This window comes from Mauremys mutica, chromosome 13 (genome assembly GCF_020497125.1).
Source record: "Mauremys mutica isolate MM-2020 ecotype Southern chromosome 13, ASM2049712v1, whole genome shotgun sequence".
Classification (NCBI taxonomy): Eukaryota; Metazoa; Chordata; order Testudines; family Geoemydidae; genus Mauremys; species Mauremys mutica.
In genome coordinates this window covers 45,300,451-45,320,344 of record NC_059084.1, presented here as the reverse complement: position 1 = coordinate 45,320,344, position 19,894 = coordinate 45,300,451, and the positions used below count along the sequence as shown (strand labels likewise).

At 52.9% G+C, this 19,894-nt stretch overlaps 1 protein-coding gene across 2 annotated transcripts in view; it reads right to left on the bottom strand.

Annotated features, from left to right (window-relative positions):
- The window catches only part of LOC123347296, a 76,465-nt gene that overhangs the window by 44,754 nt on the left and 11,817 nt on the right, over positions 1-19,894 (bottom strand). The window contains exon 5 of one of the 2 annotated variants that reach the window (XM_044984716.1): positions 19,512-19,562. The exons of the other annotated variant lie outside the window; for it this stretch is intronic. The gene's annotated coding sequence lies outside the window, so the exon portion shown is untranslated. Of the gene's footprint in view, positions 1-19,511; positions 19,563-19,894 lie in introns of those variants that run through there. 2 annotated transcript variants of the gene reach the window in all.

Here is a 19,894-nt window from a genome sequence, read left to right as displayed (position 1 = left end):
CCAGGACAGCATGTCTCTTTAAGTTCATTGATCCTGGTTCAAGAAGCAGGAAGGTCTCCTGGGGATACCATCTCTGGCCCCAGTCGATAAAGGAGACATCACCTCCTCTCCTTGGTGACTTGATGGCTTTGTTTACTGCACATGTACATCCTAATTCTCTTGTCACTGGTCACCCGGCCTCATTTGTATTCAAGCCCTGGACAGACCTGGTTCCCCTTTGTTCAAATACACCTCTACCCCGATATAACATGACCCAATATAACACAAATTCGGATATAACGCGGTAAAGCAGTGCTCCGGGCGGGCCCGGCTGCGCAGTCCGGTGGATCAAAGCAATTTCGATATAACACGGTTTCACCTATAACACGGTAATATCTCTGCAAAGGTTATGATCTACTGAATATATTTTTCCTCTTTGTATGCATGTGTCATTGTTTTATTTGAAGTTATTAATATTGGCTGTATACGTGTTTGATTTTAAATAATCTTAGTAAGGCATTTGGTCAGCTTCTTTAGAAAGGAATTTGCAAGTTAAGTGCCCAATCAAGAAACACTTAACAGACAATGGATCTTGAAAGGATCCAATCCACATAAGAAGTCTACTTGAGGATGTTCAAGGTAGCATGTGAACCATGGCTGCTACCTGTAAGTTCTGAGTCATGCATGGACATGTGACTTGCACATGTGACTCCAAAACTCCATCTTGTAGCTGGATTCTACACAGGAGGAGGGAGGGGTATCCACCCACAAGAGAAAGACTATTTAAACCCCTGGGAGACCCCTCTCAGCCTCTCCACCCCCAAGGATACCTGAAAGACACTGGAACAAAGGACAGTAACTACAGGGGGTGTGAGTGATTGCTGAACCCAGACTAGGAGGAGACTGGTCTGTAAAAGGGAGCTTACTGGAACTCCTCTGAGGGTATGTCTACACTACAAGAGTAGTTCGATTTAACTTAGGTCGAATTTGTGGATTCGACCTGATGAATTCGAATTTGTGTATCCACACTAAGGACACTAATTCGACTTTGTGAGTCCACACTAACGGGGCAAGCGTCGACATTGGAAGCGGTGCATTCTGGGCAGCTATCCCACAGTTCCCGCAGTCCCCGCTTCCCATTGGAATGCTGGGTAGAGCCCCCAATGCCTTCTGGGGGAAAAATGTGTCGAGGGTGGTTTTGGGTAACTGTCGTCATTCAACCGTCACTCCCGCCGTCTCTCCTTGAAAGCGCCGGCGGCAACTCTGTTCGCGCACTTTTCTGGTCAGTGACAGCGCGGACGCCACACCACTGCGAGCATGGAGCCCGCTGCGATCATCGCTGCACTTATGGCCATTGTCAACTCCTCGCACCTTATCGAACACCTCTTCCAAAGTCAGCTGCTGAGAAATCGGGCGAGGAGGCTCCGGCAGCACGGTGAGGACGTGAAGTGTGAGAGTGGCACAGACCTCTCACAAAGCACGGTACGCCGCGCCGTGGAGATTATGGTGGCAATGGGTCACGTTCATGCTATGGGACGGCGATTCTGGGCCGGGGAAACAAGCACGGACTGGTGGGACCGCATAGTGCTGCAGGTCTGGGATGAATCACAGTGGCTGCGAAACTTCAGGATGCGTAAGGGCACTTTCCTTGAACTGTGTGACTTGCTGGCCCCTGCCCTGAAGCGCCAGGACACCCAGATGCAAGCAGCCCTGAGTGTGCAGAAGCGAGTGGCCATAGCCCTCTGGAAACTTGCAACGCCAGACAGCTACCGGTCAGTAGCGAACCACTTTGGCGTGGGCAAATCTACCGTGGGGGTTGCTGTGATGCAAGTAGCCCACGCAATCGTTGACCTACTGCTCTCAAAGGTGGTGACCCTGGGAAACGTCCAGGTCATCATAGATGGCTTCGCCGCGATGGGATTCCCAATCTGCGGTGGGGCTATAGATGGCACTCACATCCCTATCCTGGGACCGGCCCACCAGGCCAGCCAGTATATTAACCGAAAGGGCTACTTTTCAATGGTGCTGCAAGCACTGGTGGACCATAGGGGACGTTTTACCAACATCTACGTCGGGTGGCCGGGCAAGGTTCATGACGCGCGTGTGTTCAGGAACTCTGGTCTGTTTAGACGCCTGCAGGAAGGTAGTTTCTTCCCGGACCACAAAGTAAGTGTTGGGGATGTGGAGATGCCTACAGTGATCCTCGGGGACCCAGCCTACCCGCTAATGCCCTGGCTCATGAAGCCCTATACAGGTGCCCTGGACAGTGACAAGGAGCTCTTCAACTACCGGCTGAGCAAGTGCAGAATGGTGGTGGAGTGTGCTTTCGGACGTCTCAAGGGGAGATGGAGGAGCTTACTGACTCGCTCGGATCTCAGCGAAACCAATATCCCCATTGTTATTGCAGCTTGCTGTGTGCTCCACAATCTCTGTGAGAGCAAGGGGGAGACCTTTATGGCGGGATGGGAGGTTGAGGCAAATCGCCTGGCTGCTGATTACGCTCAGCCAGACACCCGTGCGATTAGAAGAGCCCAGCGGGAAGCGCTGTGCATCCGGGAGGCTTTGAAAGCTAGGTTCCTCAGAGAGCAGGGTAACCTATGACTGTCCAGTCTCTTTACAGAGAAGCTGAACCTGCCCCTGTTTCAGTTACTATTGACTTTTTTCAGCGGTTACATACCCCGTTCACCAGGTTTCCCCCCTTCCAACAGACGTGTAAAAATAAAGTTATTGGAACATTTTTAATTAACAAAGTTTTCTTTACTAACGAATTCTCGTTCAAGGGTTCCAACAAGGACGCAGACTGTGGTGGGTACGGTGTGCAGTGATGTACAGACCGCTTCTACACTCGAGGACTGACAGGCTCCTGCTCCTACAGCGGTCTCTGGGGGGAGGACGGTTACCGGAGGGTGTGCAGGAAGGGGTGGGTTTGCAGGAAGGGGTGAGGGGTGTGTGGGAAGGGTGAGTAGGTGTGGGGGGATGATGGCTCTGGCTGGGGCTCAGGGCATCAGAGAGGTTCATGGCTAGGGTGGAAGGGCATGGTAAGGGCAGCCTGCCTTGCCATTTGTGGATGCCAGGTGCTTGGACCCTGGGGCAACATACACCTCCCAGACTGACCTGGGGCAGCAGACACCTCGCAGAGTGACCCGGGTGCCTAGTGACTGCACTCTGTGTGTGACCTGCTGTTGATCCTGCCCCCATGTCTGTACCCTGTTAATGGTGGCTGTCCTATGCAATTAACAAACCCCTCCCCCCCCCTTCACACAAAGTCTTCTTCAAAGAAACATGACGGAAACAGTAATGAACAGCAAACTATTTTTAATACTCAACTACACAGTTGGGGGATGAAACTGGGATTTTGGATTGGGTGAGCCAGGAAGGCAAGCAATTCTCATACTTTAGGGAATGAGAGCTGTTTGGTACATGAGCGCTCTGCTGGGGTGGAGTGACAGTTTTCACGGCCCCTAGCGCCCCTCCTTCTTGTGATTTTGGGTGAGGGGGGGACAGGACTTTGTGGCGGGGGAGGGCGGTTGCAGATACAGTTCAGGGGGGCTCTCTGCTCCTGCCTGCGGTCCTGCAGAACATCCACAAGGCGCCGGAGCGTGTCCGTTTGCTCCCTCATTAGTCCAAGCAGCGTTTGAGTCTCCTGCTGGTCTTCCTGCCGCCACCTGTCCTCCCGTTCGCTGTGTGAGCGCTGCTGCTGAGAGAGGGTCTCCCTCCACTGTCTCTGCTGGGCCGCCTCGGCTCTGGAGCAGGCCATCAGTTCAGCGAACATCTCGTCCCGAGTCTTTTTCTTTCGCCGCCTAATCTGCGCCAGCCTCTGTGAGGGGGATGCCGGGGCAGTTCGGGAAACAGCCGCAGCTGTGTGATGTGAAAAAGGAAGTGATTTCCTTGCAAAGATACATGTTTGCAAACACTGAACACAGTCTACTCAGTTTCTGTGAACAAGACCATACAGGGCACCTCATGTGCTCTCAGGACAAGTTCGAATTTTCGGCATTCGCTTTCATTGCCTGGGGTCTTGCACTGGAGATCGGACAAGCGGGGCAGGACAGCAGAATCCGTGTAGCAGCCAGGCCTGGTAAGCCGTAAACTTTAGGCTGCTTAACAGTTAATGGATAGCAGTGCCCTCCTGCTGCAGGCAATCTGGAAAGCATAAAGTCTGACCCTGTTCCAGCCCCTCGCGGCTGTCCCCGTGAAAGATCCCTGTATGCTTTTCCTCTGCAGCCTACAACACGTGGCTGTTAAACGACGGTCATTGTTATGCAAAGGAAAAGTCAAGCATTCACAATAGTAACATTAAAGTAATTCCCCTAATTAGATGCAGCAGTCGCCGAGCGAGATCACCCTGAGGCGGGTCTCCAGGAGAAACAGAGAGCGCATGCTGCGTGAATCCCTGCACAGACCAGGGCCCTATGCTGCCATGCTGGTCGAGGCGATGCTCCCATTATACCTCCTGATGGCCTGGCGCGGAAGAGTGTGCTTCCACGGAGCACCCAACAAGGCACCTCTCCCCAGGAACCTCCTGCGGAGGCTTTTCGAGTACCTCTCAGAGAGCTTCGTTGAACTGTCCCAAGAGGATTTTTGTTCGATCCCTATATGCATTGACCTTCTTTTTATATAGTTTTTATTCCTGTTTTGTTAAGAAATAAATGTTTACATGTTTATAGCACTTACTGACTGATCCTTCCCCTGATTCGGAGTCCGGGTTAACGGCCGGGGAGGGTTGGTAGGGGATCTCTGTGAGGGTGATGAAGAGATCCTGGCTGTCGGGGAAAGCAGTATTGTAACCGCTGTCACCTGCCTCGTCCTCCACAAACCCTTCCTCATCTTCCCCATCGGCGAACATCGCCGAGAAACTGCCCCTCGATACTATCCCATCCTCAGAGTCCACGGTCACTTGTGGGGCAGTGGTGGCAGACCCACCGAGAATGGCATGCAGTGCCTTGTAGAAGCGGCATGTCTGGGGCTGGGCTCCGGAGCGTCCGTTTGCCGCTTTGATTTTTTGGTAGCCTTGTCTCAGGTCCTTGATTTTCACGCGGCACTGCGTTGCATCCCGGCTGTATCCTCTGAGTGCCATGGCTTTGGAGACCTTCTCGTAGGTCTTTGCATTCCGTTTTTTGGAGCGCAGCTCCGAAAGCACAGACTCATCGCCCCACACAGCGATCAGATCCAAGACTTCCCGGTCAGTCCATGCTGGGGCCCTCTTTCTACTCTGAGATTGCATGGACTCCTCTGCTAGAGAGCTCTGCATCGCTGCCAGTGCTGCTGAGCTCGCCACGACGTCCACACAGGAAATGAGATTCAAACTGGCCAGACAGGAAAAGGAATTCAAATTTTCCTGGTGCTTTTCCTGTATGGCTGATCAGAACATCTGAGTTCGGACTGCTGTCCAGAGCGTCAACAGAGTGGTGCAGTGTGGGATAGCTCCCGGAGCTAGTAAGTTCGATTTGCATCCACACCTAGCCTAATTCGACATAGCCATGTCGAATTTAGCGCTACTCCCCTCGTCGGGGTGGAGTACCGAATTCGAAATAAAGAGCCCTCTAGGTTGAATTAAATGGCTTCCTGGTGTGGACGGGTGCACGGTTAATTCGAATTAACGCTGCTAAATTCGAATTAAAGTCCTAGTGTGGACCAGGCCTGAGAGTGAGGTTTTATCGGTATTCAGTTTTCTTACTGTATTAGGCTTAGACTTGCGTGTTCTATTTTATTTTACTTGGTAATTCACTTTGTTCTGTCTGTTACTACTTGGAACCACATCAATCCTACTTTCTGTATTTAATAAAATCACTTTTTACTTATTAATTAAGCTTTATACAGGGTAAAACGGATTTATTTGGGTTTTAGACCCCATTGGGAGTTGGGAATTTGGGTGTTAAAGACAGGAACACTTCTTAAGCTGCTTTCAGTCAAGCCTGCAGCTGTTAGGAGACGTGGTTCAGACCTGGGTCTGGGTTTGCAGCAGGCTAGCGGGTCTGGCTCAAACCAGGCAGGGCACTGAAGTCCCAAGCAGGCAGTGCAGGGCGGGAAAGCAGGGGCAGAAGTAGTCTTGGCACATCAGTTGGCAGCCCCAAGGGGGTTGCTGTGATCCAACCCGTCACAACATCATTGCAGTCATGTGTAGGGAGTGAATGCAGGGCTTTCCGGGTTCACACTGGGCAAGCAAACACTGTGCACGAGCAGCCCAGCTTGAGCAGCTGTGAAACAGTGACCAAGCCCCACCCAGATGCAGCTGCATTTCAGTCGGTTACTGCAGTCTTCATGGCACCTAAAACCCTTTTCAGATCCTGCAGAGGTTTCTCAGATCTCACTCTAGGAGTTTCCACCAGAACCTCCCCCCAACATGCTGGAATTCAAGGGGAGCAATTGCAACCCAAGTGGGTCTCTTTGTGGAGAGAATCCAAGACACAGAATGAAGGGCCCCCTTCACAGAGCAAGCCAGTTACCTGGGTCTAAAAGCAGCAGTGGGAAACGAGGAAGATGAGACTGTTGATGAGGAAGAAGGAGCCACCCACTGCCAGCTCCCAGACCCAGAGGAAGCTGCGAGCTGCAGAGAGAGGAGAAGCTCAAATGGAACCAGCAGGTTAACATTACTGCTGAGCGTGATGCACATGATGTCCATGTGCCTGTGCCTCTAGAATTTGTGACAAACTGCTCTGGATCTCAGGAGTCATCAAGCTGAAATGTGAAACCACCCCAGCCCTTCTCTCTTAGGGTACGTCTACACTACGGGACTATTCCGAAATTGCATAAACCGGTTTTGTAAAACAGATTTTATAAAATCGAGTGCGCGCGGCCACACTAAACACATTAAATCGGTAGTGTGCGTCCATGGTCCCAGGCTAGCGTCGATTTCTGGAGCGTTGCACTGTGGGTAGCTATCCCGTAGCTATCCCATAGTTCCCGCAGCCTCCCCCGCCCCTTGGCATTTCCGGGTTGAGATCCCAGTGCCTGATGGGGCAAAAATCATTATCGCGTGTGGTTCTGGGTACAGCCTCACCCCTCCCTCCCTGAGCAGCAGACAACCGTTTCGCGCCTTTTTTTGCTTGGTGAACTGTGCAGACGCCATAGCACAGCAAGCATGGACCCTGCTCAGCTCCATACCGTAATCGTGAATGTTTTAAACACCTCGCGCACTCTCGTGCAGTCTATGGTGAACCAGGACCTTCAGAATGCTGTCCAGAGCGGTCACTGGTGCACTGTGGGATAGCTCCCGGAGGCCAATGCCGTCGATCAGCGTCCACACTAACCCTAATCCGATATTTTAATACCGATACTAGCGTTACTCCTCTCGTTAGGGAGGAGTACAGAAACCGGTTTAAAGAGCCATTAAAATCGATATATGGTGCCTCCTAGTGTGGACGGTTGTGGCGTTAAATCGGTTTTGCGCTCCTAAAACCGGTTTAAACGACTAGTGTAGACCAGGCCTCAGACAGGTGAACACCTACCTCTAATTCTTCCCATCTGTCTCCCTGTCCTCCAACACCCCTGTGACCTGCCCTGTCCTTGCTTGGCTGTCAGGGGCATTGGTTGTTCCCCTGGGAAGTGTGTGTGTGGGGGGGTTAGGACGGTGAATTTATCGGGGAGATGTTAGCAGCTATGGGAGGTCTCACCTGTCACTGTGAAGCTTCCGGTGACGTTCATGGCCTGGCTCCTGGTAGACCAGATCCACCTCTCATCACATTCGCCTTGTATCTGCATGTGAATTCCCCAGTGTTGTTGGCTCCAGCCTGCAGGATGCTAGGCATAGAGACATTCGAAGAACCAGTGCCAGGCTCCGCGGTGCTGATCTCAGACCCCGCTTCCTCAGGGACAATCTCAGCTCCGTCCTTGTAGAAGTGAAAACTCTGCTCACCAGCAGGTGATGTGGGGTGCAGAGGTGATGTGGGGTCCAGAGGTGGCCTGGGTCACCAGGATGTGACTAATTTTCTGTCACCCTTCTGTTACTAATGCCCCAGCCCCTGATATTTATGGAGGCTGTATAGATAGGGAGGGCCCCAGGCATGTAGCGATCCCGCTCCCTCCAGGCAGACTGAGAGCTGGATGGCCCTGCTGGGATCCTACCATCTCAGAGGGTAGAGGTGCGAGGTGGCCATGTTGGATGCCCAGGTCTTTGTCCAGGCTGGTGGAGAGGGGCTGGTTCTTCCCTGCTTGAATCTCCTGGCCAGATGGGCCTATCTGGTGCAGACAGGTGCATGGCCCAGAGTCCCCTGGCCCTGTGATGCTCAAGGAGAGACTGGAGCTGCCCCTGGATGAGCCCCCAGCTGACATGTTGCATCGCCCCACCATGTCGAATCAGAATACAGAAATGTTGGGACCCCAGGGACAGCCCAGCATGTGCGTGGAACAGGCTCTCTAGGGCGGTACCCAAGGAGATCAGGGCTCAGGGAGAGGGACGGGGCCACAGCGGGGTCTGGAAAACAAGGGTCAGAGTTAGATACAGAAGAAGGGTCACACCCGGCAGGAATCTCTGGAAGGGCCTGAGATTTAACTTACCCCATACTAAACCAGCCTTGGGTGAAAGGTAGGGATTTTACCACTACAATTAAGGGGGAAATGCTTCACTGATGCTAAGGTGCCCCCACCTCAGCAATGCCCCTAACAGGAGGTATAACACCAACGATTGTAAAGTAGAGACACCCAGGTGCTTGGGAAACAAAACATCCCCCAAAATTGGTAAAATAAATAAAATAAGCTTTGACCAGTGAATTTATGCTGACCGTCTGCACAAACACAGAAGAGTTGAGCAGGGAGGAGAAAATACAGTGCATGATTCTTTAAATTTTGTTACCGAGGGGTACTGAATAATGTGATAGGTTTAGTATAGTTAAAGGAGGTAGCTGGTTTTACCTATATAATGTAACAAAAAACCAATGCTCTTTGGGAACCATCTCTGGACTGGAATTTACCATCAAGCTGCTAGAACTCTGACCTCTCTGCAGGACCATGATGTGCAAAGGCATCACCGTAACCCCCAGACGAGACAATCCTGACTGGCCACTGCGTGAATTTTGTCTGTATATTGGAAGTGGTGAGCATGAGAAATTTGCTTGGTATCTGTATTCCATGTGTGCTGCTAATAAATAAATGTTTAGAGTGCAGCTGTGTAAGGATCTCACTGAAAAAAAGGTTCTGCAGACCCGTAAAGCCCTAATCCCCAAGGAAAAGGGCGGGTACTTTAATTGACCAGGTTTCTTCCAGAGCCCCATAGATAAGAATAGGTGCCCTATATCCTGAGCACTCGGAAGGAAAAGGGTGGGGGTTCCTAAATTGATCGGGTCACGCCTTGAGCCCTTGGTAAGGTATAGGTGGGATGCATCCAATTTTATTTATTTATTTATTCATTGCGGCTAATACTGGGAGGTGAGGGGCAGATGTTACCATGTAAAATTCATCTTGGGAACTACAGTGGGATGGAGGATTTACAGTGAGAAACTCCCTGCACCTCACTGAACCCCAGCCCTGCACTCTGCTCATATACTAACCATCAGGCGACAAGGTCCTCTCTGTGTGGCATCCACTGGCTGCCGGTTCCACTTGTGATTCTCCTCTCTTCTGCAGCTCGCAGCTTCCTCTGGGTACAGAAGCTGGTGGTGGGTGGCTCCTTCTGCCTCATCAACGGCCTCATCTTCCTCATCTCCTGCTTCTGCTTCTAGATCCAGGTAACGGGCATGTTCTGGGAATGAAGGGGGCCCTTCATTCTGTGCCTTGGATTCTCTCCACAAGGTGACCCATTTGTGCTGCAATCGCTCCCCTTGAATTTCAGCCTCCCTGGAGGGGGAATCTCTGGTGGAAGGTCCAAGAGTGAGATCTGAGAAACCTCCACAGGATGTGAAAGGGTGTTAGGTTGCTGGAGCGTTCATGGTTCCTATCAAAACGCAACCCTGTTGGGCAGGGCCAGTTCCAGACCCCAGCGTGCCAAGCGCGTGCTTGGGACAGCGTCCCACAGCAGGGCAGCAGGTGGCTCCGGTGGACCTCCCGCAGACGTGCCTGCGGAGGGTCTGCTGGTCCCGCGGCTTCGGTGGGGCATCCGCAGGTGTGCCTGCAGGAGGTCCACTGGAGCCGCGGGACCGGCGACCGCCAGAGCACCCCCCGCGGCGTGCCGCCCTGCTTGGGGTGGCGGAAATCCTTGAGCCGCCCCTGATCAAAACGCAACCCTGTTGGGGGTGGGGCACGACCAACATTTCACAGCTCAAGCCTAGCAGTGATTTCCCTCTCAAGATGGAGCCTTCCAGCAACATCACTTTAAAGATGCTCCCGTGTGGGGATAAATGAAAAAGGCAGTAAACTAAACTCGTATAAACATAATTCTCCATCTCTCCCCAGGCTCCCCCACTCCTGCAGCCCCTTCATCCCTCCCTGGGCTCTGCAGAGCGAAGCCTCCTAGGACTTTCCTGCTGCAGACCTTCTCCCAGACTGCTCTCTGTGTCAGGGGATCCCTTCCCCAATTCCTGGGAGCAAGGAGGGGAACCCAAACCCTGCCGCTCTTCTCTGGGCTCTCGACCCAAGACCTGGGGTGAGCAGTCAAAATCTGCTTCCTCAGATGCCTCACAGGTGCCTCCCAGACCCCTTCCTACCTTGGCTTTCCTTGAGCCCCTTTCCCCAGCCCCTCCCTGGGCTGTCTGCACAGCTGCTTCTCTCCAGCCCTTCCCTCCACTCTCCAGTGACCAGAGAGAGACGGGAGACCTTCTGCTCACAGCCCCCATATCTCCTGGGCTGCCTCCCTTTCTGTTCACCAGCCAGCCTTTCCCCAGCTGGGCTCCATTTCCAAGCTCCTCCAAGCTCCAGCTCCTCTTACCTCTCCTAATGACAGTGCGGCTGTACCCATCACACGGGATCAGGGTTTGGGGATTGGAAACTCTCCCCAGCCCAGTTAATCCCTATCTCTGCAAAAGCTCCCTGTCATGCAGCAGAACCGCCAAATGGTTTAAAACACACCCTAAGTCCATAGCAGGACCAGGGGCCTGGCTTCAGGACCATCACTGTGAATGAGCAGGATCCCCAGCTGGGGTCAATGGGCTGTAGCTCCCCAGTGGGTGTAAACCAGTGTAACTAATGGAAGGTTCCTTTACACCACCTGAGACCCTGGGCCCCCCTGTAAGATCCAGCCCCCTGGGGCTGCTGCTCTGGCCCCCCCATGAGCACTGTATTGAAGTAAAAAGACAGAGCAAACATCAGAGAAGGTGGCAGGAAGTGGTCAGCTGCCCTCAGCCCCTCCTTGCCTGAGATGCTGCTGCCTGTCAACACGCCCAGCTGAGCAGTGACTGCAAATGAGGCTGTGGCTTCCTCTGCCTCCATGAGAGGGGAGGGGCCCATCCCCCTCCTTGCACCCAGACTCGGCCAGTGGCTGAGCTGAGAAACCAGTTCCCACCCCAGAGCGACCGGCTCAGCATGGCGCTAACTCTGCTTCTGCCTCTGCTGGGTAAGTGACCTCCCTCGGCCCACAACCCTCTGTGTGTCTTTCTGTCAGGAGACTCCTCCCCCACTCTGCCCCACATCCCCCATCCAGAGCTCTCAGCCCCTCTTCTCTTCTCTTCTCTTCTCTTCCAGGATCTCTCCAGATTCTCCCCATGCCGGTGTCCCCTGTAGGTAACAGCATCTCTTGTCCTTGCTGAGATGCTCGTGATGGTGGTGGGGGTGTCTCAGGAGTGGGGGTGGGGATCCCCCATCTCCCACACTATGATGTTTGGAATTGCAAGGAAGGGGGGAACCCTGGGTGCCCCTGTGTCATCCGCTGCGTGGGTCAGGCCACCCCATTCACAGGCGTCTCCCATGGAAGCTACCCCAGCAGCAGCAATTCCAGTCCAGAGCCACGTTCCTGGAGGCAGAAGAGTGACCCCAGCTGATGCCTCCCTGCAGGTCCCTTTGGTGGGTCTCAGCCCAGGCCACAGGGGAGAAGGTGCCCCCGTCTCCATGGGCGCTACTCAGCCCCTCAGTGGTGGCCTCAGCAGAGAGAATGAGAGATCGACGGGCCGTGGAGACTGAGAACCCACCTTCCCATTACACTGAGTCCCCCTGGTCAGAGGCCCATCGGGGTGGGGTTGTGTGTGGAGGCGGGGGAGCTCTCCCTACCCAGATCTGGGCTCCCACAGTGGACTCAGGGCAGAGGGCACAGATACAGCAGCACATTAAAAGCAGGTTTTGCTCAGACTCCAGAGGAAACACGTTGAGTGGGAAAACTCCCCCCTCCCTTTACCACATCCGACCAAGCTTCCTCATTTCTCTTGAATGCCTTCTAGCTACTGACAGGCAGGTCTGATGGTCGGCTGACGGATTCTCCTCCCTCTTCTGCCTCTACCCCCAGATGGAGAACGCGGGGTGAATACCCTGATGGGAATGAGGATCTTGGGGTTGAACCAATTGCATCAACAACCCTCCCCCCTTTTTGCACCCCACTTCCACTGGATGCAGAGTGTGGTGATCATGGGGTGTGCCAGGTTGATGAAGGACCCTCCCACACTCAACATGTCCTCACCCGCTCCCCTGGATGGACAGAGAGGGTATGCTGGGGCTACCCAGGCACATAAGGGACCCTTCCCACCCCAGCTCTTCTCCTGATGCCTCTAATCCCCGGTGGGAAAGGCAGCTTCTCTCCAGGGCTCCTGCCCTTGTCCCCAGCCCTGAGTAGCACCTCGGCACAGTCTGGGTCCTACCCACCCCGCTATCTCCTCAGTGCACGGGAGCGGGAAACAGCAGATTGCGGGTCAGTGGGGGGTTATCTGGGGGGAGCAGGCTGTAGGATGGGGGCTGTGATGGTGCACAGATGAGAGGCTGGAATTTCCCCAGCTGCATAGAGGGTGGCTTCATCTTATAATGAGAAACTCCAGGAGCTGGAGGTGTTTAGTGGAACAAAGAGAAGGTTAAGGGGGGAGTTGATCACAGTCTAGCAGTTCCTACATGAGGAACAAATTTGATAATCCACCATTCTTCAGTTTAACAGAGAAAGCTCTAACAGGATCAAATGCCTGGGAGATGGAGCTAGATAAATTCAGACTGGAATTAAGGCGCAGATTTTAACAGTGAGGGGAATTAACTACTGGGACAGTTCCCCGGGGGTTGTGGTGGATTCTCCAGCGCTGGCGATTTCTCAATCAAGCCTCAATGCTTCTCTTAGAGATCTGCTCTAGGTCACATGGGAATTAGTTCAGGGAAGTCCTTGGGCCTGAGTGACACAGGAGGTCGGACTCCATGATCACAATGGTCCCTTCTGGCCTTGGGATCTATGAAAAGATCCCAGAGGGAGAAAGAGAGACAGTGACAGGCTGTGGTTTATGTGCCCTGGTGTATTTCCCAGCGTGGGGGTGGGTGCCAGTAGTGAGATGAGGCTGGTTTGTGATCATATCTCTCCATGACTCATCTCTGCCCCCTACTCTTTATTCTATTGTGCCCTCCCTCTGCACTGACCCCTCTGCCTCTGTTCTAGCTCGAGCGCCGGCCCCCACGCTCTCTCAGGACCCCGGGTACACAGCGTATCTCCCAGGGGAGCGGGTTAACCTCACGTGCTCGGCTCCTGGGGGTGAGCTGGTTTTGGGATACAGATTCTTCTGTCCAAAAGCAGCAGGACCCCAGCGCAGTCCAACACTCGAATGGAGGAGCCCAGCTGGAGCTCACAGCTGAAAAAGGAAATGCTGGGACATACACCTGTGTGTACTGGAGATGTCACCTGGCCTCCTCGTTAGTGCTTTGTTCTCCTGTTTCTCATGGTGGCCCATGCCCAGCAGTGAGGCATCAGTCACACCTGGATCTCTGGGTCTCTGCAAAGAGTAAACAACCTTTTCCCACCACCTAATTAGCCATGCAGCACGTAGGGGAACCTGGGGCATGCACAGTCTGCATAGAAAATATTATGGAAAATTCTCACCTGGTCACATACCCCAACACTTAACTTTACACCCTCTCTCTGGTCAGGGCCACTCCCTGCCTCTCAGATTCTCCATGGTGGGCGTGGGGGTCCCACTTGATCAGCAAAGAGCAGGCACTGCTGTGGGGAAGCTCATAGCACTGAGGACCTGGCTAGGCACTGTCAGGACCACCCTGCAGCCGCCTAGATTCCTCGGTCATGGTTTCTATCGGAAGCAGGTTTGGTTTCTATCATTTTACAACACCCCCCTGCTGGCACCAATATGCCAGGATGCCCTGCTGCCCATTTGTATCGGAGAGCAACGTGCTACCCTGATGTGCCAAGCACCTGGCAGCAAAAGCACCACAGGATACAAATTCCTCTATCAAGTCAGGGATTTGCTCTCTAAAGAGGTTCCTTGTCTAAGTGGAGTGACCACCCGTCCCTTATCTCTGCTGTGGACTGGGCGATCCAGTGCAGCCGGTGAATCCCAGACAGAGCGGCCCTGCCTTCTACTGGGTAACATGTGAGCACAGTGCAGGGTTGGGGTTCGGGGAGGTACTGGGGTGCAGGAAGTTTCCCCCACAGAAGTCTCAATTCCCCCCAATTCCTAAGATGAAAGTTACCTGGTAACATCTGCCCCTCACCACCTAGCTCCTTCCAGGGATCCCTGCTGGGTGTGACCTTCTTCTGTATCCATGGGCGGCTCCAGGCACCAGCGCTCCAAGTGCGTGCCTGGGGCGGCAAGCCACGGGGGGCGCTCTGCTGGTCGCTGCTAGGGAGGCAGTCAGGGTGCCTTCGGCGGCGTGCCTGCGGGAGGTCCACCGAAGCCGCGGGACCAGCGGACCCTCCCTGCTTGGGGCGGCAAAATGTCTAGAGCCGCCTCTGTCTGTATCTAACACTGACCCCTGTTTTCCACAGCCCCTGTGGCCCCCTCCTTCTCCATGATCACTCTGGATACCTCCCCAGAGAGTCTGTTCCCCTCACAGGCTGGGCTGCCCCTGGGGTCACAAACTTGAAGAATTCCGATCTGAAAGCTCTCCAGCTCCTGTTACCCCTCTTAGTGCCAGTGCGGGGTCAATACCCATCACACGGGGTCAAGGTTTGGGGATTGGAAACCCTCCCCAGCCCTGTCACTCCCTGTCTGTGCAAACGCTCCCTGCGATGCAGCAGAACCTCCAAACATTAGCTTAAAACACACCCAAGGGCCCTGGGGGCTGGTTTCGGTGTCATCACCGTGAATGAGCGAGATCCCAGCTCATGAGATTCAGTGATTAGAGCTAGATGAGTGTAAATGAGCCGTAGCTCCATTGCAGTCAATGGCGCCAGGTCCCTCACTGACCTCTGTGATACCTCTAGCAAAAAGACATTTTTCTTTTACCTTAATTATACTACCTTAGGGGCCCACTATACAATATTACCAAGGTTCAATACTGCTGTTTCGGTGGGGCAGTGCTGTTTGTTTCCGCAGGGCGGGTGGTGCCTGGGGGGGGAGTATTTTGGGGGGCTGGGCAGCAATGGGGGGTGTTGTGTTTGGGGGGGCTTGGCGGCGCTGCAGGGGGGGGGGTTCGGCGGGGCCGGGGGGGTTGGCCCTCAGCTGTTTTCTTTGGAGTAATATGGCCCTCGCTGCTTTACGAGTTGTGCAGGCCTGATTTAGCCTGTTCTTCTCTCTTCCGACAGTGGCCAATGCCAGGTGCCCCAGAGGGAATGAATAGAACAGGTCATCATCAGGTGATCCATCCCCTGTCGCCCATTCCCAGCTTCTGGCAAACAGAGGCCAGGAAACCTGCAACCCAACCATCTCTGTCAGAAAGCCTGGATCCTGCACTTCTCTTCAGTATTGTGTTGTGTGTTATGAACGCAAGGCTAAAAGAGGAGCCCAGTGAGGGGGCTATTGGGCTGAGGGATGCCTTGAAGGAGCATATTAACCCTGAACCACAGTAATGTGAGTTGCTGTCGTGTGCTGAACCCGGCATTGTTGATTTGCACCATGCTAAGAGCCTTGTAACGATTGCTGTGTGTGCCCAAAAGTAACACATTTTAAATCACCTTTTAAAGTAGCGCTCAGTAATATGACCAGCTGACATTCCTGATCACTAACACAAGAAGCCCACAGCAGTGTGTGTGTGTGTGTGTGCGTGTGTGTGAGTGAGAGAGAGAGAGAGTGTGAGCTGGGGGAGAGTGAGTGTGACCGCACGCTGTCTCTTTTAGTTCAGACAGCAGCCAGAAGCAACCAATCCTGAGGCAGAAGCTGATGCACAGACAGCTGGTGTCCCCCTGCCCCCCAACCCCAGCTCAGCAGATACTGGTAGATCAGCATGGGGAGGGGGACACCCCAACTTCAGCCTCCACCTTCCTCCTAGGGCTGGGCAGAGTAGGATTCCCCCATAATGTTTTGATTCCATGATTCCCTCCGAGTGCTACCACAGCCTCCTCTCCCCACAGACCCAGGAGATCCACCCCCTACCCTGTAGTCAAGGCAGGAGTGTGTTTGCTGCAGAGCCATCCAGCTGGGCAGTAGCAGTGGGAGCTCTCCAGGCTGAGCAGTTACAAAACTTCCTAGGGCTTTGAAAGGGATGAGGCGTGTGCCTCTATAGCTGGATGCAGAGCAGCGGAGTTCAAGACTGAGCAGAGCAGTCATGGTGGGCATTGTGGGATACCTCCTGGAGGCCAGTTACAGCGACATAATGAATGCAGTGTCCACACTGACGCTTTGTCAAGCTGACTTTGATGCAAAAAGCTCTACAGCTCTCATCGAGGTGCTTTTATTTTGTCAGCAAAGCAGGAGAGTATTGTTGGTGGGAAGTACCCTGTAGTGTGTACACCGTGACCTCCATTGTTTTGTTGATAAAAGCTGCCTTTTGCCAACAAAATTGTGTAGTGTATACAAGGCCTTGGACTTACAAGAATGTTTTTAGTGTTTAGACTCTATGAAATGCTTGTATGATGCTTCCTGAATTAATCTCACTGATGTGGAAGTAGAGAAATAACTGATAGGGATTTGTAGGGGATCTTAATGCAAGACAGTCTGTTAGCAAGAGTCAGGCTAGCTGTAACCCTAATAACGTGAGATTTGTAGAAGCGAGGATTGTGTGAGGTGAGTGGAAAAGAACTGTGTGAGAAGTTGTTGCGATCTTGTGTAGATAATACGAAATGTGGACTGGAGTCTCAGAAGTGAGAAAAACAAGATATCAGGATGACCTATGTATAAACAAAATGCAGCTGTTGCTTATTAATGTCTGTAACAAAAGTATAAATGCTTCTGTAATTGTTTACCTGTTGAGAGACCTGTCTAGGAAGGGGAGAACCTATGTCCTAGTGCACTCTCTCCCTGCTGTAGCTGCTAAACAGAATAAAGTATCTGACTTTATTGGGTCAGAATAAAGTATCTGACCCAAACAGAAAGTGAGAACTGAGTTTTTCTCCGACACTGATAATGTGAATACCCCATGTTATAAGGTGATATTTAAGTGTTTTCTCTGAAATGGTAAACACCCACAGGCCAGAGACAAGCATGAACAAGTGTGAAATACGAGTTTGCCACAGGAGGTGTTATTTCCTGCCCAGCAAAAGAAGGCCCCTAGACACCAGACAAACCATTGTGGAACAGCAGAGGACAAAACACTTTGTTGCTCTCGTCCCCGCACCCATAAAGAAGAGACATGCATATGAACACATCCAACCCTCCTGAAATCTGGGGGAAGAAAATGAAAAACCCTGAGGGTATGTCTACACTACAAGACTATTTCGAATCAACTTAAGTCGAATTTGTGGAATCGACCTTATAAAGTCGAATTTGTGTATCCACAGTAAATACACTAATTCGACAGTGTGAGTCCACAGTAACGGGCGAAGCGTCGACTTTGGAAGCGGTGCACTGTGGGAAGCTATCCCACAGTTCCCGCACTCCCCGCTGCCCATTGAAATGCTGGGATTTCCCACCAGTGCATGCTGGGGGGGGGGAAATTGTGTGGAGGGTGGTTTTGGGTAACTGTCATCATTGAACCGTCAATCACGCCCTCCCTCCCTCCCTCCCTCCCTGAAAGCGCCTGCGGGCAATCTGTTCGTGCACTTTTCTGCTCAGTGACAGCGCGGGCGCCACATCACTGCGAGCACGGAGCCCGCTGCAGTTATGGCCGTTGACAACTTCTCGCACCTTATCGTCCACCTCTTCCACAGTCAGCTGCTGAGAAATCGGGCTACTTTTCAATGGTGCTGCGAGCACTGGTGAACCATGGGTGACATTGTACCAACATCAACGTCGGGTGGCCAGGCAAAGTTCATGATGCGCGTGTTTTCAGGACCTCTGGTCTGTTTAGACGCCTGCAGGAAGGTAGTTTCTTCCCGGACCACAAAATAACTCTTGGGGATGTGCAGATGCCTATAGTGATCCTCGGGGACCCAGCCTACCCGCTAATGCCCTGCCTCGTGAAGCCCTATGCAGGCGCCTTGCACAGCGACAAGGAACTCAATTACCACCGAGCAGCGTGACCTGTGACTGTTCAGTTTCTTTACAGAGAAGCTGAACCTGCCCCTGTTTCTTTACCAAGTTACTGTTGACTAGCATCTGCAGTTACATACCCCGTCCACCCCGCTTCCCCCACTTCAAACACACGTTTAAAAATAAAATACATGTTCCACTGTAACTTTACAAAGGTTTCTTTATTGATGACTTTGCATTAAAGGGTTGAAACTGGGACGCAGGCTGTGCTGGGTAGGGTGTGCGGTGATGTAAAGACCACCTCTAAATTCGAGGAATGACAGGCTCCTGCTCCCAGAGCGGTCTGCAGTGCCGGACTGGTTGTTTCAACGGAGCCTGCCATCCCTCCTTTTTGGGACTCTGTGTGCGGGGGCTATGTGGCCTTCTGGTGGGGGAGGACGGATACAGATTCCTCTGCTGCGTGGCTCTGTGGTCCAGGACAGGGACCATTGCATGAGATCTGTAACCCCCCTCCCCCATTACAAAGTCACGTACCCCCCCACCCACACAGAACCTGCAAACCACCTCCCATACCAACCAGGGTGCCTACTGACTGCACTGTGTGTATGACCTGCTGCTGATCCTGCCCCCGTCTCTGTACCCTGCTAAAGGTGACTGTCCTATGCAAAGTCCCTACCCCCTTCCCCACCCACCCACCCCTTCAAATGCAGCGTTCTGTAAAAAAGCATGACGGAAACAGTAATTAACAGCAAAGTATTTTTAATAATTAACCAGACAGTCAGGGGATGAAACTGGGATTGGGGCTAGGGTGAGTCAGGAAGGGAAGGAATTCTCAAAAATTAGGGTATGAGAGCTTTTGGGTACTTGAGCACTCTGCTGGGGTGCAGTGACAGTTTTCACGGCCCCTGGCGCCACTCCTTCTGGTTACTTTGGGTGACGGGAGGTATGGGACCTTGTGGCAAGGGAGGGCGGTTGCAGATACACTGCGGGGGTCTCTGTCCTCCTGGCTGCGGTCCTGCAGAACATCCACAAGGTGATGGAGCGTTTCCGTTTGCTCCCTCATTAGTCCAAGCAGCGTTTGAGTCGCCTGCTTGTCTTCCTCACGCCGCCTCTCCTCCCGTTCGCTGTGTGAGTGCTGGTACAGAGAAAGGGTTTCCCTCCACTGGCTCTGAGGGTCCGCCTCGGCTCGGGAGCACCCCATAACTTCAGCGATCATCTCGTCCCGTGTATTTCTCTTTCACCGCCTAATCTTTGCCAGCCTCTGTGAGGGGGATGCTGTGGCAGGTCTCGAGACAGTCAAAGCTGTGTGATAGGAAAAAGGGAGTGAATTCCTTGCAAAGATACATTTTTGCGAACAATGAACACAGTCTAGTCTGTGTCTGTGAACAACACCATGCACAGCACCTATCTCGTCCGCACTCCTGCAGCAGGCAATCCTGAAAGCATAAACTCTGCCCCTGTTCCACCCCCTCACAGTGTCCCCTGACCCTTGCACTTCTGGGTTGAGATCCCAGTGCCTGATGGTGCAAATTTCATTGTCGTGGGTGGTTCTGGGTAAATGGAGTCAGTTATTCCTTCCTCCGGGAAAGCAACGCCAGACAATCATTTCGAGCCCGTTTTCCCTGAATTGCCCT